The 17,254-nt window shown below is 38.0% G+C and overlaps 1 long non-coding RNA gene across 1 annotated transcript in view; it reads left to right on the forward strand.

Moving 5' to 3' along the window:
* Positions 1 to 17,254, forward strand: part of LOC142600924 (uncharacterized) — a 782,912-nt gene that overhangs the window by 220,590 nt on the left and 545,068 nt on the right. The gene's annotated exons all lie outside the window — the stretch shown is intronic.

The following is a 17,254-nucleotide window of genomic DNA, read 5'->3' on the forward strand; positions in this document are numbered from 1 at the left end:
AGTCAAAAAATATTAGGCTGTTTGATCTCATGTAAAGGACGAATATATCAATATTGCAGAGGTTACTTGACAAACTCTGCTTGACATTGCAGAATGGCTGACCCCCATTCTCCTATGCTGTTCTGAATGAATGTCTTTTTACTGTAATTAACATATAACTCATGCAAACATTTTCATTCTTCTGTTGTCACAAAATCATTGTTATTTCCAAACACATATGAAAAGGCTGAGATATCATTTTTACTTCCTCAATAGATATGGCTCCAAGCATAAGATTTATTTTATTTATTTATTAATAATCTGATAGCATAATAGGTAGGAGATGCTAAAATAGTTTTATTAAACAGTTTTCTGAACAGATTTTTGGTTCTTCAGCAGCACATTATAAATTATAAAATACCAAACATTAATTTTGTGTTTGTTCATTCAGAAATAATGCTATACAGTGGAATTTTATCCCTGGTACTATGGCAATATTTTATCCTTTCCTTATTACTGCATACACTTCTGATTTTGCTAGCAGTATACTTAGCCATTCAGACATAGCTAGTTTGAAGTGACATTGTGACTTGACCATACTTTTGCATGTGTTCTAATGCCTTGTAACTGGATTGTTGTCTCATGGTATTTGTGTAACACAATGTTGCGAGGATGCTAGTATTGGATTACCTACGCTCATCTGAAACAATACATGTCTTTTCTCTGTTGGAATACAATACGTTTTCTACTTAATCTAACTCATGCTGCAGGGAACTACTCGAAGGTGTCACCACAGACTATTCCTATACGCTTTTAGGAATTATCAACTTTATATTATTAGTTCTAATATCAGTGATATCAGCCTATACCAAACTCATTACCTCTCAGCAATACCCAAGTTATTTTTGAGCTAATTAATACAGGTATTAGAATCTGCATGTCAATGGGAGCACAGACCTCCAACCTGGCATCATCGCTTCACTATTTACCCATTTACTCATGTGACATTTGCAGCACACTGGGTTCAGCAGTCATGCAACCGTGCAGCACGGAAACTCGGACTGTTTACTTAGATCATCTAAGCTCAGAAATGTGTAAACATAGTGTAAGCATCACAAGTATTCTTATGAGTGGCATTTTGTTTCATCCCTGAAAGCATTACAGTGCTGCTATGGCTTCAAGGTTTTCTAAACCTTGTCTGACATTTCAACAACTATAATAAATGAAGACCAGGGCTACATGCAGTATTTTTGTATGCTTGTTGCAGTATCGTTTTCACCAGAACTGCGTGAAGAGAGAAACCACCTCAGTATTCCTACTTGCTACATATCTCTTTCACTGACCCAGCCACTGTGCTAGATGATTTCAACTACAGAAATCTGACAGTTTAGAAAGATTTCTTAACCTTTGTGATTATTGCTAACGTTTTCCCATTGATCATCATTCATTTCTCCCAGAAATACAATTTTGCATTTGGCTAGATTTTTAAAGGCATTTTTTTCCTTACATGAGACTTTTGGAGAGACATCTGTGTAAAGTATAAGAATTCTGTATAATTATGTCCACCTGTTTATTTATAATATGTTAATTCACTGAGAATTTGAAAGGTTAATTGTAGACCCACAGCACGTGGCTGAGCCACTGGGCAGCCAGGGTGTTTCCCTGGTGTCTCTGATACAGGATCTCTTTTGGCTGTCCTTTGCCGTTATTTATCTTTCCAATAGGACTTGAATTATCTGAAAGCATAATCAGACATAAGTCTAATGTCTTGATAATTGATACAATTGCTGAACATTGTCAGGTATAATGTCAATATTAGTGTGAACTGTACACTAACAGTTTTTGCAAACTGTTTGAACATTGATATTTACATTAATTCTTAATCAAAATAAACTGTAAAGTTAATACTGAATGTATTCCAAAAGCTTTATTGTATTATATCTTTTCAGTTATCAATTTTTAATCTTGTCATATAATAAAATCAGTTGCATTTGACAAGATCCATTACAAAAACATTCAAATGACACTCTTCTTTCAATTGTTCAGTAATTTAATCCTCTATGAATTTTCCATTTATCTCCCTAAGGATTTAAGTCAAAGTAGTCAACTTCTAACTAGCAGGTCAAACTCCTTTATATTTTCTGAGTACTGATACAATAGCTTTCTGTCTTCTGGTAACACCAGTGGGCCAGAGGTCTCTTAGGGATTTTGTCATTCAAGTTTTTTGAGACAGCTAATTTAAAAATTACTAGTAGTGAACCTTTTCAGCATTTTCATTAACTGAGTGAAAGATTGGCAACTTACGAGAGTTTTGTTGTTGGGGTTTTTTACGCAAAATCAGGATATTGACTTATGCCTCTGCTCATGGCGCCATACACAGGTGATAAATTCTTGCATCAGACTAAGCGATGGCGAAGTGCAGGAAACCTAGCTGGTGTGTGTCTCATTTTCCTTGTGGCACTCTGGATGGGTAAATTCACAGATTTGCAACTTGAGAAGGAAACATATATAATTACATAATTTTAAAATGGGTAAAAGGGACCATAAATTGTTTCTGGGGTTGTCCTAAGCGGTCTAAGACTTCATTTCCATTAAGAGCTTTCCATAGCTCTGAGATCATACCATTGTGTTCACTGGGTTTTCTTTGTTTATATTTTTCCTGGGTTAGGAGGACATGGAAAAGGGTAGAAATAACATGCTGCTGCTACTAGCAAAATAGTGGATATCTATTATAGTTAAAGAGGTAATGGATTCTTCTGATTTTCAACATTCTTGTTTTATATGTGACTGTTATTTATTTACCTTTACTCCATTTGTTTTGTGTTTTTAATTGTTGCTTTTATTTCACAATGAACCAGGATGAATGTTTAGATGAACTGTACTCCTTAATTCTGCAATCCTGTCTTTCTTCTTCAAGTGTTACCCATTTCTATTAACATTTTTCTGTCTGCATTTTTCCTGATAGCCAATTTTCCTTGTAATTTGTCTTGGCTTTGAGAAATGTTATTGAAAAGCATTTAAAGAACAATGCAATTGTCAGGCACAGTCAATATGGGTTTACAAAGGGAAAATCCTGTTTAATTAATTTGATATCCTTCTGCAATAAGGTCACTCACCTTGTGGATGAAGGGAAGGCAGTGGATGTTGTTTTTCGGGATTTTAGTAAGGCTTTTGATACTGTCCCTCACAGCATCCTTCTGGACAAGCTGTGCAACTGTGAGATGAGCAGATACTGTGCACTGAGTGAAGAACTGACTGAAGGGCAGAGCTCAAAGGGCTGTAGTGAATAGAGTTACAGCTGGCTGTTGACCAGCCACCAGCGGTGTTCCTCAGAGCTCAGTTCCAGGGCCAGTTCTGTTCAATGTTTTTATCAATAATCTAGGTGCAGAAGTTGAATGCACCATTAGGAAATTTGCTGATGATACCAAACTGGGAGGTGCTATTCACTGTCTTGAGGGGCAAGAGGCCTTGCAGAGGGATCTAGATAGAATGGAGCACTGGGCAATGATTAAGGCATGAAATCTAACAAGTCCAAATGCCAGATTCTGCACCTAAGATGGAGTAATGCAAGGCACAAGTATAAATTGGGAGAGGAGTAGCCGGAGAGCAGCCCTGCAGAAAATGATCTGGGGGTGATGGTCCACAGCAGCTCAGTACGAGTCAGCAGTGTGCCCTGGCGCCAAGAGGACAAACCACATCCTGGGGTGCATCAAACACAGCGCAAGCAGCCGGTCAAGAGAGAGGATTATTGAGTGATTCAGTGTATTCAGCGTTGGTGTGGCCTCACATTGAGCACTGTGTGCAGTGCTGGGCTCCACAGTTTAAGAAGGATGTGAAGGTCCCTGAATGCGTCCAGAGGAGGGCAACAAAGCTGGTGAAAGGGCCGGAAGGCATGTGCTGTGAGGAGCAGCTGTGGGCTTTGGGCTTGTCTAGTTTGGAGAGAAGGAGGCTGAGGGGCGACCTCATTGCTCTCTACAGCTTCCTGAGGAGCAGAAGTGGAGAGGGAGGTGCTGAGCTCTTCTCCCTGGGATCCAGTGACAGGACTCATGGGAATGGTCCAAAGCTGCGCCTAGGGACTGGACATTAGGAAGCGTTTCTTTACTGAGAAGGGGGTCAAACCCTGGAACAGGCTTCCTAGAGAGGTGGTCGATGCCCCAAGCCTGTCAGTGTTTAAGAGGCATTTGGACCATGCCTTTAATAACATGCTTTAACTTTTGGTCAGCCCTGAAGTGGTCAGGCAGTTGGACTAGATGATCGTTGTAGGTCCCTTCCAAATGAAATATTCTATTCTATTCTATTCTATTCTATTCTATTCTATTCTATTCTATTCTATTCTATTCTATTCTAAAGTAAGCCCTTCTGCAGCACCCCATACAATTTTACTAGTTTATACAGTATTTTCCTATATCAAATATTACCATATCATTAATATTTTTATCAATACCAGATGCCCTTGCATCCAGAGTATTATTTAATAAATTAATTACAAATTAACAAATTAATCGTTCTTAAAACTGTCTTACGTTACAGTGTCTTTGTTATTTCATTACTCATGGGGAAAACAGTGCAGGTGGAGAAAACAATATCTTGCTTTTGAATATCAAGGAAACATGAGAGACATTACAAATAATAAGTACATGTAGAAATATGAGGATGCACTAAACCAAGTTTACATTATTCATACTAAACAAATAATGGCTTTGACAAATGCCACTACAACCGAAAAAAAAATATTGTGAGAAATGGGAATCTGGTGTATATTGCAGGAGAAGGTCTAACAGCCCTAACAACCTATGGTTTTGTCTTTTGAATCCTCATTTTAATAAAATATTTTCTGGACTTGGGATTTGATATTAACATCTGTATTGTTATTTGGTAGGTAAGTAATTCTAGTAATAAAATGTTCTGTTGTATCTGAAAAAAGTAAACAGATTTTTCAAGATGACTAATTAGTTGTATATGATCTATCTGGATGACACTGCATAAACTATGGACTTTAAACACTTCCATAGCAGCAGCAACTAAATACCACCATCACTTCTCTCCTCACTAGCTGGGCTGTCCCAGCCCAATCAATGGTGAGTTTAAGATGTCATAGGACACTTTGACAATGAATTACTAGTGGCCTGTGTGATGGTTTTATTACCCTTTTTTAAGACTAGGTGAGATGCCTCAACATCTGTAGAAGCTGCACAATAATATAATTAATGGCACTTTGGATGTATTTGTGAGATAGCACATCTACTGCTTTCTCCTAACTTAAAGATTGCAGAAAGGTTTTATGAATAGCAATTAATGACACATTTAAAGAAACTAGGTAATGAAGGGGACTAGGATTTGTCTTGTGATGTCAATGATATTTATATTTTAAAATATTTTGTTAGTGCTTCTATACATACTCATGAAAATATGTAGAGAGTGTGGTTCCTCAGTCCTGTGAATATTTTGTAGTTAAGAGCTCATTTTCAAAAATGCAACCTTAAATGAAGCTTTAAGATTATGACGGTTTTTATACACTGCTTCACACAATTTACTGAATATATATAGCATTTCTCCATTTTCTCTTATGTTAATTTGTCACTGATACTTTCTGGTTTACATCTCAAGCTAAGTCTCTTTATCCTGTTTCAGTTTACTTAGTATAACACAACAAAAATAAAACCTATTTACTTTTATCACAGATGTGAATATTCCTATGTGAATGTTCATAAAAGTAATTTAAAGATCAGAATTACAAAAGTCATAGTAACAAAACCCTAAATTTGTGTATAGAAAGAGATTGTAATAGTCAAAGAAGAAGACTGAATTAGTGTCAATGAGAATAATAAGAAAAATCTGATTAAATAAAAAAGGGCTAAGCTGAAACCATGTATATCATAAATTGGAGAAACAGAGGAGCAAAAATCAGTGCACCCAAAAGTGATGCATTAAAAATTTCTCCGGAATGCACTTTCAATAAAATACTGAGCAACTGAGCTTTTTCATCTATTGCTCTTTTATGAAGTCTTAAAAGTGTCTTCATGAGGAAATCTGGCAGCAAACCTCAGTCCTTTCAATCTTCACTCACTCAACCATCTCAATTGTTTGATCTTTAGCATCAAACACTCTGAATAAAAGCAAAGGTACACTATTCATACTATATTGCTGTCTTCACTGGCCTTGGCAAGATCTTAGACATAATCTAGAGTGTAAAAATCATCTGCATAATGTTGCAAACATTCTTATGTGCTTTCTGGCTCTACCTTCTTGTTTTCTTCTTCCTTGTCTCTGTCTCTTTTGCCTTTGATAAAGAAAGCCAGTTTAGTGAACCAAGACTATCACAGTGCTGCTGTGAGCCACAGGAAAAGAACAGCTAAAAAGCGCTCTCTTAAATAGCCTGATGTTTCTACGAGTTTGCAGGTTCTTAAAGGAGCAGCTCAGACTGCCTGTTGTGCGTGCCGTTCTTTTCTCTAGCCTTTTGTGTAATTTGTCTTGTTCAATCTTGAGTGAAGGAAGATCAAACTTCAACAAGGACAGCAATAAAAACAGGTTTTGACCTTCTCAGCTAACCATTGGGTATAACTGATTCTGCCTCAGGGCAGGAACTAGATGACCTTTCCAGACCCATAGTGTAAGATTTTCTACTATAACATTTTCTCATTTTCACAAAAAGAGAAGTTATTACCATCTTTATTACCATGTAAAAGACTGTCAAAGGAGAACCTTCTTTAGAAAAACTCTTAATAGCTAAGGTAAAATGAAATAAGAGATATTGAATAATGAAAATCTTATGGAATACTGAGCATTTTAAATACTTTAATGAATTCTTGTTCTAGGTATCTAAGAAAATTACACAGGTTTTTAATGGTGACTGTAAATAGGAAACCAAGGAGACCAATATATTACTACCTGAAACACCAAACCACTCTGAATTCCTTTGGTTCTACAATGACCTCGCAAGGACTTGCAAACCTGGTTTTGGAGTAAGGAGAAGGTCCCTACTTCCACCCTAAAAAACTGGTAGAAGAAACAAAACAAGAAGTTGCTGGTATCACAGGCAACTGCTGAAGTTAGGACTCCCTTTTTTTTTTTTTTTTTTTTTTTAAATCATTCTGTTTAAAGTTTATGCAGAATTCAAGATAATAAAATAAATGTGTAACTATGAACCAACAAAAATATCATTAATGTCCCCTGAGTGGCTCTGTTCAGAAAACTCTCAGCTCAAGCCTGTATAGCAGGCTTATATGCAAATAACGCTGGGTAAAAATGTATGTTCATATTTTGGAAATATTATGTGTTTGTCATGTGCATGACATGAAATGATCAAAGTAAAATTCCAGATTTGAACTGTTTGATGGAACTTGTGGAAGTTTTCCACTGAAGATGCAGAATATCACAAAAACTGAATGAACTATAGTGAAGGTTTTACATTGCACATTGCAACACAAAAAATCTATGTAACTGGAGAGACCAGAGATGGCAATAGTCATTAAAAGCAACAGCAGGCTTATTAACCCAGGAAGACCATCATGCTAACCATGTTTCCTTTACACCAAAATAGTCTTGTGTAAAGAATCTCAACAGTAAATGGAGGCTGGTTGTACGAGAAAGGGACAAAGGAGCTGAGCATTCATTTATTATTCTGGTAATTTCTTGTTTTTGGAATGTAAACTGGGAACATAAAGAGGAAAGGTGTAATAAGGGTCAAAGATATTTGTTCAAGGATGGTGACGTGGTTTAGCCCCAGCTGGTAGCTAAGTGCCACACCCTGGGAAAACCACCTGCCTGATCATGGTGTCTCCCCTGCCAGGTAAGTATCTGGCATCTGTGGAAACACTGGTATCTGTGGAAACAGAGGCAATGGAGTGGGTATTTCATTTACTATATCTATATTGCTGATTCACTACTTTTCTAAATTTTTGCAGTGTTTCCCTTCCATTTAATAAAATATTTCCTTATAAACAGATTATTCTTTTTGACTGAGGAGGCAGCACCTATTGTGTTTTTTTCTATATATCTAGGTGGATGTGCAAACTGATAAGATTCTACAATTAAAAAAAATAAATAGTAATAATCCTCTAGTCCTAGACATTTAACCCAGCTCTATAGCTTTATTGTCCATTTTTTAGTTGTCCTAACTATTTATAAACAAATCAATGTGGACAGAATAAAGAGCCCTGATCTGCAGTCAAGTGTCAAATCAATAGAGAGATACTACCCCAGTAAAGTGTAGCTGCATTCACACAGAATTAAGTGGCATGGAAGATGAATGGACCAATAACACAAAAATTCAAGAGTTCCATCTCTTCATTTCAGCTGTAACAGAGAGACATAAACAAATGGTGCAGTTGTATAAATGGTACAACTAAGAAGAAAGTGAGGAATTCAGTTAACGATGTAATATTAAGCTATAATTGGACAATCATACCATCATTATGAAGCTGTTCGTAAGAACGGCAGCCTTACAGTAAATTAAATATGATTCAGCAATCATAAAATGATTCAGTTGATGTTAAACTGCAAGATAGACAAAAAAAAGTCTATAAATAATCCTTGGGATTTTAGAAAGTCAAACTTTGGGATGCTGGACAAATAAATTTATTAGTCTGATTGGTTTGGGAAAATTAAAGATTTTAATTCAGAGAAGACCTGGAGGAACTCTTACTTAAAGTAAAATGTGCCAAGACAATTAGAGCATATATTCAAAGAGAAAACTAAATATTTGTATGAAAAAACTTTTCAATATGAATAATCATGTGAAAAAGGATTTAATAAGAAGAACAGAGACAAAAAAGAAAGTGTAAAATGGATTCATTAAGATGAACAGAGAAAAATAGAATGTGGAAAAGGGATTCATTAGGAGAAAGACAATGTTTCAGAGGTTAAAGAGGTAAATAATAAATACTTTGAAGGCTTTACCCTAGCATTAGAAACTAAAACATAACAATGGTTTTTTACACACTAATCTTTATACATTATTCTTTACATAAATAAAAAAGAGGAAACTAGAAGGAATTAGAAGGCAGTAAAGAAGATCTAGAAATGGCCAAACCTTTTAATTAATCATACACTTGGTGGAATTTTTGGTTTATTTTTGTGTTGGTTTTTATCTGTTTGGGGGTTTTTGGTTTTGTTTTGTCTTGTTTTGGGGGTTTTTTTGGTTGGGTTTTTGTTTTTTGTTTTTTGGTTTTTTTTTTTTTTTTTCATTTGAGGGTCATGGTGAGGGTAATATACATTATCTGCTGCAAATGAGAAGACCATAAGACCATGACACAAATTACAGTATGGAAGTTAGAAGCAAAATTGTTATTTGTAAGTGTGAAAGAATTAAAGATCTTGATAACATCTCTTCAAATCAACTGAATGAATTAGCACATGGTATTGCAAATCTAGTAGAAGCCATTTAAAATTAATCCGTATATCTGGTAGTAGCAAATTTGGAGAAGAAAAAATGTAGTATCAAGATAAAAAGCAGTGGGGAAAGAACATGATCCAAGCAGCTAGTTTGATTATACTGCTATGCAAAGCATTAGAGCAGATTTTGAACAAGAACTAATTAGGGGCATAGAGGTAAATGGAACTTACATTACAACATGGTTTTATCTCATACAGATTGTGTCAGACTAACCTAATATCGCTTTAGATAACTGACTTCCTGGAGAGGCTAATAATATAAAGATACTCTATTCAGATTTAAACTAAGTGTTTGATAAGATTTCTTAAAGGAAAATTAGTATTGAACATGTTGATGACAGTGATTAACATGAGGTGTGGAAGAAGCTTGTTAGACTGTCCCCAGCTATACTCAAACAGCTAGACAGGCTGGAGAAAAATCAGTGCAGATACTTCTCAAGCATCAACGATGGGACTTATCATATACGCTATATTTGTTTATGACATTGAGATGAAAATTATGTATATGCTTGAAAAATGTCTAAGCAACAAGGTGCTGAGACTGCATCAAGAGGATTTGATCATCCTAAGGAGAGTAATCACACAAATGGAGTGCAATTTAATACCACAAAGTTCAGAGGCATATTTTCAAGAATTAATAATAAAAATTTGCTATAAAATGGACTTTGTCAATCTGATGTGATGAAATGGGTAAAAATATCTCAGTATATTTGTTGGAGTTCAGTATGAATTGCAAGAGTGATGTAGCTATGAAACAAGGCTACTGCTATTGTAGAATGTATTGAGTGACACTCTTCTAAGAGAAAGGAGAATGTAAATATCACTACACAAGGCATCAGCAAGACATCATCTGGAATATTGTGTACATCTCTAATCACTTCTCTCAGGAATGATTAATTTAAATTGGATCAGATTCAGAAAAGAGATATGATTAAAGAATGGAATATTTACCTTACAAAGAAAAGATTAAGAAGAGCTCTGTTTGTCTAGCCTAGCTGGGGAAGGTTGAGAGGGGATATAATGACTTTTTATAACTACATTAAGAGGGGATATATGAAGGCAAGAAAAATCCTTTAATTTTAAGAATAATATTAGTACATGACAAATGGCTATGCATAAGTTTAGACTGGATATTATATATGGTTTCAGATCATCTGGTGAGTGAACTTCTGAAATAACTATCTGAATATCTTTGTAGAGGCAAAGAATAAAAATTACTTTAAAGTGCAGTTTGCTAAGCCTACAGAGGCATTTGCAAAAAAATTCCCAGAGACAAAAATACCTTGTGAAATTGTGTTTTACTGCCTCTGTGCAGTTTGAAAAGATAGTGGATTGTGGTTGGGTTTTTTGTTGTTATTGGGAGCAGTTTTTGCAAGTCACATGTGCTTTATTACATTACGTAGAGTTCACTGCCCAAATCGATTGCCTGTTTACACTCTGGATTAAACTGATTATACAGCCTGGAGTCAGAATGTAATTTTTTCCAAGATTGGATAGTCAAGGACTAGTAAGGATTCTTTTGTGCATTCTTGAGTGTTGGGTAAGATCTTTACATAAAACTGCTATGAATTTTACTTCATAAATACCTAGACCTAGATCAGCCTTGAGCCTTCCTCTTTCTGTAGTTCACCAGAGATATAGGGTTTCATGGTCTTCTACTATACCTTTTACATTTATTTAAGGTATTGAGGCTTTTGGGGGGGGGGGGGGGGTTATGCTGTGTGGTGTAGTTGTTTTGTGGGACCTTTCACACTCAGCATCTAAAGTATATTCATTTTACTTAATTTTAAGTATCTTTAGCTCTGAGCAACTCGATCTTGACTGTCTTATAGTCAGTAGATAGAAACAGGGACCTTCAGACAGTGTTTTATATGATTTATCTATATAGCCACCTCTTAGACATTTTGAGAAAAAACCTTCTTCCTCTACTATTTTGTGCTTGAAATTTCAGAAGACAGGACTGAGCAACCCAAAGGGTCCTCTCCATGCCTGTCGTGCTGCATTCCTAAGTGATGGAACATTTAACCTGCTCTTCGTTTCAGAAGAGTAGAAAGAACCTGAGTATTAGCTTGCATAGTATGGTATAAGAGATTATAGAGGTAGACAATACTGGGCAAGTCTCTGCTGTTCTACTAAAACAAGAAAAGCAGAGAACTTGGAATATCTGTAGCACTTTTGTTCTGTGGCTTTTTAATTTCGTACTATCAGTAAACAATCACATTGCCATTTACATAGCCATTTACTTCTCTTTCCATAGTCCTTTTAATTGGTTGTGTAGTATAACACTGAAAAAGTAACAAGAGAAAGGAGGGCTGCCTGGAATCCTAGAAAGCAAGATTTGTCTGATTGGGCTGTATACTTGACTCTATTCTTATCTTTCCTTATCTAATAACTTTTCTGCCCATTCAGTAATTTCAGCCAAGGGGTAAAGGGTTCAAAGATTGGAAATTTCTAAGAATATTATGAAAACCAGGAGCTGTACACAAGATAAAGATCCAAATAAGTGTCTCTAGTTAGAAAAAGTCAATTGTAACTCAACCTCTTATCTATTTCATGAGACAGCCTCCAGCTGGCAATATACTTTCTTATCAATCTGTTTATCAATATGTGTGTTGGTTTTGCGTGGCAAGGTTTTGGTAGCGGGGGGGGGGGGGGGGGGGAGCTACAGGGGTGGCTTCTGTGAGAAGCTGCTAGAAGCTTCCCCTGTGTCTGACAGAGCCAATGCCAGCCGGCTCCAAGACGGACCCGCCACTGGCCAAGGCCAAGCCAATCAGCACCTCTGGGATAACATATTTAAAGAGGGAAAAAACAGTTAGAGAGCGCTTTTGCAGCCAGAGAGAGGAGTGAGAAGATGGAAGAACATCTGCAGACACCAAGGTCAGTGCAGAAGGAGGGGGAGGAGGTGCTCCAGGCACCGGAGCAGAGCTCACCCTGCAGCCCGTGGTGAAGACCATGGTGAAGCAGGCTGTCCCCCTGCAGCCCATGGAGGGAGGATGAGGGGGTGTAGCGATTCCACCTGCAGCCCGGGGAGGACCCCACGCCGGAGCAGGTGGAGACACCTGAAGGAGGCTGTGACCCCGTGGGAAGCCCGCGCTGGAGCAAGATCCTGGCAGGACCTGTGGATCCGTGGAGAGAGGAGCCCACACCAGAGCAGGTTTGCTGGCAGGACTTGTGACCCTGTGGGGGACCCACACTGGAGCAGTTTGCTCCTGAAGGTCTGCACCCCGTGGGAGAGACTCACGTTGGAGCAGTTCAGGAAGGACTGTCTCCCGTGAGAGGGACTCCATGCTGGAGCAGGGGAACGATGAGAGGAGTCCTCCCCCTGAGGATGAAGAAGCGGCAGAAACAACGTGTGACGAACTGACCGTAACCCCCACTCCCCGTCCCCCTGTGCCGCTGGGAGGGGCGGAGGTTGAAGCTGGGAGTGAAGTTGAGCCCAGGAAGATGGGAGGGGTGGGGGGAGGTGTTTTTAAGATTTGGTTTTATTTCTCATTCCTCTACTCTGTTTTGCTCGTGATGATAATTAGAGAATGATATCTCCCTGTCCTTATCTCAACCTGTAAGATTTTTTATAGTTATACCTTTTCTCCCCTGTCTAATGAAAGAGGGGAGTGATAGAGAGGCTCTGGTGGGCACCTGGCCCCCAGCCAGGGTCAACCCACCACAATATGCTTTCAATATACATTGCTTATTGTATTCCTATGTACTGGGTCTGGCTGTGATAAAGTTATGAAGTTAAATTTCTTGATGTTAACCTGTATGGTGCTGTGCTTTGCATTTGTTGCTAAAATAGTGTTGACAACACACCAGCATTTTGGCTACTGCTGAACAGTTCTTGTGCAGTATCAAGACCTTCTCTTTTCTCCCACCCAGCAGCTCTCAAAGTCGGTAAGGTGGAGATGCCCAAGAGGTTGGAAGTGAACATAGTCAAGACAGCTGACCCAAACTGACAAAAGGGCTATTCAATATCATATGATGTCACACTCAGCAGTTAAAAAAAACTCAAGGAAAGGAGGATGAAGCAGGGACATACATGTTTATAGCATTTATCTTACCAAGCAACTCCTGTGCATTTGGAGGCCCCACTTTCCAGTGGCTGGGCATCTGCCTGTTAATGGGCAGTAGTAAATGAATTTCTCTTTTTGTTTTGCCTGCGAGCACAGCTTTTGCTTTTATTATGAAATTGTCATTACCTTGATCCACGAGTTTCACCTTCCTCCTATTGTTTTCCCTATCCACAGGGAGAAGGGAGTGAACAGAAGGGAGGGTGGGTGCTTGATCTGCTCGACAGGGTCAATCCACCACGTTCTATATGTGAATGCATTCCTCTCAATCAACCATAGCTTTATATCAACCAGCGGACAGGATGTGTGAACTGGAGACACAGGGGGAAAAGCAAACTGCCACCAAGAGAAAGAGATGTGAGAGGACAGAGTATCAATTCCCTGTCAATAAACAGAACTGTCTCAGATATTTAAATGTTATTACTTATTCATCTTCCTAATGGAAACTGAGTTTTAGCTAACAATTAAAGTCAAACAGGACAACTTTAAGAAAACAGGGAAAAACAGATCCTAATTTTAGTTACACTTGTAGTCATTAACAGACTGATATCAGAATCTGATCCAAAATCTTTACATTAATCAAAATTTTAATAGATTCAATCTCCAAAACTATAGGAAAATATATTTGTTTTCCAGTCCATTTAGCAAACATTTGCATTTCAAAAAACAGGCAGAGGGTGCATCAAAATACTTCTAAACAATGGAGATATTTTTATTAATTATATTTACTTCCATCTTTCCCTACTAAAGAAAAAAAAAAGTGTAGTTTTGTAAAAGAAATGCACACCACGAATATTTATTTACTTGAAAAGGATGACTATTCCTATGTTCCCTGAAGCTAAAGAAAAGATGATATTTTGAAACTTAGATAAAACTTATCTGCTAAGAACTCAACAGCAAGTGGACACATCTTGTCACAAACCAAAGAGATTCTTAAAGAAACCAGTCAATGCTGGGAAAGATGCTTCCTGTTACAGCATGAGTATGGACTTATAGAGTATTTCTTATAAATATTAACAATTTCATTCTAAGATAATAAGATATAACCACAGATTAAAAATGAAAATATAGGATTAAAATATTATGCATTGCAAAATGCCATCCTGCTAGGCATTGTAACTCCATAGTACTCCACTGTGTGTGGGAAAATTGAACCTTATTTTCCACTGACTTGTCTTTGGAGATTAATCAAACCATTTATATCCTTTTAAATAGTTTGAGCTGTATGAATTATTATTTGGTTTTAGCTAATTAATTCATCTGTATAAATACAAAATAATGCAATTCAATAGAACTGCAGTGGATATTTACGATCAGTAACCAAGGGTTTATGAACACAAATACATGAAGAATCAAAAGAATGCTCTAAAGCCATCCATTAATTTTCCAGATTTGCTCTTACTTGAACAGCAATCTGGATATTATTTGGCAGCAGCAAATTATTATGAACTCTTTTGTTAAGCTTCCAATTAAAGAAAGTGATCCTTATAATATACTGCAAATTAAATGTTAGCAATAGTATGTTAAGCCTCTATTATTTTTAGTTTCCCCTTATGCAGAACAGCTGGTTTGCAGACTCCTTACACAGAGCCCCAGAGTAATCCAAATCTATGCATGTTATTTCACAATCTTCTCCAGCTAAAATGAGTTTCAGCCCATTCTTTGTTCTAACTTCAAGTGGAGGGCCAAAGCAAACAGACAATATTTTGGAGAAAATCTGTTTAGGCAATTCATGATACTTGTTTTTGGTATCTCTTTAAATTTATCAAAATCTGTCTTTCCTTGTGAGGGAAAGCAGGAGTGGATGAGCTGCTGGGTGGCTTTTCAACAGTCTGAGGGCTGAGGTGGTGGGATGTGGAACCAAAGCCCTGTGGGAACCACCAGGCATCTTTTGCTTTTGACCCATTTCATTCAGTCTTCTGGCTGAAATGACATCTACAGGCAGGGTGAGCTCGGGGACGAGGGGCAGGAGAGGAAAAGGTAGATGGCATATGTACAAATATTTATCTATTACCTCAAAATTGTAATGTATCTTGTGATAAAATACGCTGTATTTTTCAGCCTTTGTGTATGTATTGAGCATAGGTGGCAAGGTGTTGGCAGCAGAGGGCATGGGGGGAGGGCTGCAGGGCGGCCACTGTGAGGAGAGGCTGGGGCTGCCCCATGCCGGACACAGCCGGTTCCAGCCGGCTCCAACCCACCCACCACAGGGCATGGCTCAGCCCCGCAGCCAAGGTCGGGGCACCTTGGGGGACATATGTTTAAGAGAGGGGAAAAAATGGTGCATGACAGTGAGGAGTGAGGAAAAAAAATGTGAGAAACAGCCCTCCAAGCACCAAGGTGAGAGAAGAAGGAGGGGCAGGAGGAGGTCCATGTGCTGGAGCTGATGTCCACAGGTAGAGGAACTGGGAATGAAGGAGTGAAGTTGAGCTGGGAAGAAGGAGGAGGGAAAGGTCTTGTTTTAATTTTTTTGTCTTTTTCTTCTCACTATCCATATCTATTTTTAATGAAGTTATTCGTTTTCCCAGCTCGAGTCTGTTTTGCCAGTTACAATAATTGATAAATGATGTCCCTGTCTTTTTCTCGACCCATGAAGTTTTTCCATCTTACTTTCTCCTGTTGAGGAGGGGGAGTGAGAGAATTGCTGGGTGGTAGTGTTTCCTTCAGGCAATTTTAAAACCACCAGAATGTATAAAAATAAATTCATTATACATGGGATTTGGAAATAGGAGATCTTAAGTAATTTTAGGCCTGCACATTATCATTCTGTAGAACTATGTTTTTGTTTAATTTTTTAAATCATTATTGGATATAGCAAGGAAATAGATTTTTACTGGAGACTTGATATCACACTGCACAGACAGTCAGAGAGACAGTGTTAGTGATAAAACCTGTTTACTGGGATTTTTGCACAGTGTAACACTCACATAGGGATCGTATCTCTCAAACAGGATGGCCAGTCACTGCGTAAATGGTGACAGCAGTGTCTGCTGCAAGGATCCTTGCAGCTGCATCTTCAGCTGAGTTGGGGAAGATTCCTGAACTGCAGTTTGGTTCTTACAATCCTGCTGGCCCATGGTCCTGTGTGACCATTCCAGCACATGCCTGATCCCTTTCTGTTGATTAAATTAAACTATGTAGAAAACATCTCCTAAGTATCTTAACTGTGTACAAAAGACTATCCGATGGGACCATACCTGCAGACTGATTAAAATTATCTGAATCTATGTACAGTTTGGGCAATTCTTTACGGTAGGAACTACCTGCAGTTCTCCTCCAGGGTATTAATCGGAACATCTAAAGTCACAAATAGTATCTAACAACTGGCCTAAGCAGAGCAGGAGTTGCCGGGGGAATTTCTGATTCTGCCTGAGGTCCTACTGAGGAGTCCCTGTGACAACCAGTAGGCTGTGCTGTCATCTGGCTTGGACTATTGTCAGTCTCCTTGTTGTGGCTCTGCCTAGAAGTTCAGTAAACTCCCTGCAAATCATCCCATTGTGTCATCTATACAGAGACGCCAGGGGCATTCCTGGAGCTTGTCTAGGGTGACTGTGTGCACTGGAAATGCACACAGGCACAACTCTTGTGCCCAGCTACATCGCAGTTGTGTGGAGCAAACATCTGACACTTTCAGCTATACAAACACAGTAACAATCATATATATATACACACATATATGTATTAAAAGAATCTTCTGAGTGCTCAGAGCTCCATTTCTCCTCTTTCAAACTGCTCATTCCTAGGAAATATGAATTAATTTAATGGTCATTAAGACTAGGACCCTTTTCTTATATTTTGTTGAATGAACCACCAGGTTA

This window comes from Balearica regulorum, chromosome 3 (assembly GCF_011004875.1).
Source record: "Balearica regulorum gibbericeps isolate bBalReg1 chromosome 3, bBalReg1.pri, whole genome shotgun sequence".
Taxonomy (NCBI): Eukaryota; Metazoa; Chordata; class Aves; order Gruiformes; family Gruidae; genus Balearica; species Balearica regulorum.